Source organism: Epinephelus moara, chromosome 11 (assembly GCF_006386435.1).
Source record: "Epinephelus moara isolate mb chromosome 11, YSFRI_EMoa_1.0, whole genome shotgun sequence".
Taxonomy (NCBI): domain Eukaryota; kingdom Metazoa; phylum Chordata; class Actinopteri; order Perciformes; family Serranidae; genus Epinephelus; species Epinephelus moara.
Window position 1 is genome coordinate 8,415,060 of NC_065516.1, and position 1,386 is coordinate 8,416,445.

A 1,386-nucleotide genomic window follows, 5' to 3' on the forward strand; every position below is an offset into this window, starting at 1 on the left:
TTATTTTTGAAAAAAATACTGTTTTCATTGGGAGGTTTGTTCAATAACATTTGAATTAAACTTTAACAGCTGATGACTTGAAAATTATGCTGACTGTCATTTGCATCGACTATTTAGGAAAATCAGAGAAAAATATCATTTGCATAATAATTTGGAACGCGGTGTATAGTTGTCAACTCTGTTTTACAGTCATACTCAATTTATGTAATTTTAAGACTGTTTAGGGGCCCCAGTATGCAGAAATATTTAAACCCACCATTTCTCAAAAAAATGGCAAGGTTCCTTTTTCCCTGGTCAAAATTTAGCATTATTTTACTCATCCCCCTTTTCTGACAAGATAGCTTAACATAGTTAGTACCCATGGAAGCCTTAGGTCATATAGTTTAATATAATACCCATGACTTCACTGCAGCTTTAAAACAGAGCCAGATACAGCAGGTTTTATTAAATAAAAATTAATTTGCTTCTCTTCTCACCTTCAGCTCTGCCTGTCATACCTGCTGCTTCTTCACATTTTGACAGACATTTGTCCAATGCCTCTCTGCCCCCTTCATTTTCTTGTTTCTTGATGAGGCATCCTGACTTAGCTTGTCAGGCTGCAGTCCACCTCGCGTTTAAATTAGCAGTGCTCGTATGTTCTGAGCATCTGACTCCTGCTGTCAGATGGACCACACCATTTCACAATACCTGTGGAAGGTGGGAGTATCAGACGGCATGCTGAATGTGTGTAAATGATAAAAATTACATTTATTTATCATGTAAATACATATAACTTGTATTGTCAGTGATGGTGTCATATCAGATACTGACTGATTCTTTGGAGTGTCTGTGACCAAAGAATGCAGTTCAGTCAGGACCACTTTAGTCAAAGAAAACTTTATTTCTGTTTGCAGTATTATATGTGGCAGTATGGCTCTGTTTTGGGCCTCTCTGCCTTTCCTAGGCTTAAGTGGAAAGTGGAGAGAGCACACCTCTTTGCCCTTCCTTGCGCAAACAAAGACAGCCTGATGCAGAGAGAGCAAATTTCCCTGCCCTTCCTTGGGCCTACATGGAAAGCCTAAGGCAGAGAGAGCAGCAGCAAAGACCCCCCAGGAACAGAACAGAGCAAGCATCAATGACAAACAGAAATGACACTGATAAGTCAGACGCAACATGAAAAGGCGGAGCTGGGATGGAGGTGGGTTGCTAAGCGGCTTGCAGAGGAAGCAGCAACAGTAGGTAGGCCAGAACAATTTAAATAGGGCGCCCTGAATAAGATTCGCCAAGTGGTTGCATAGAAATCAGCTGACTCCCTTCCATTTATCAGCTGCTCCATCAGTTGATTGGGCTGTTTGAGATCAGCTGTTGTAGCTGGGATGTGAGCTGAGCTTGACATTGTGTCCTGCC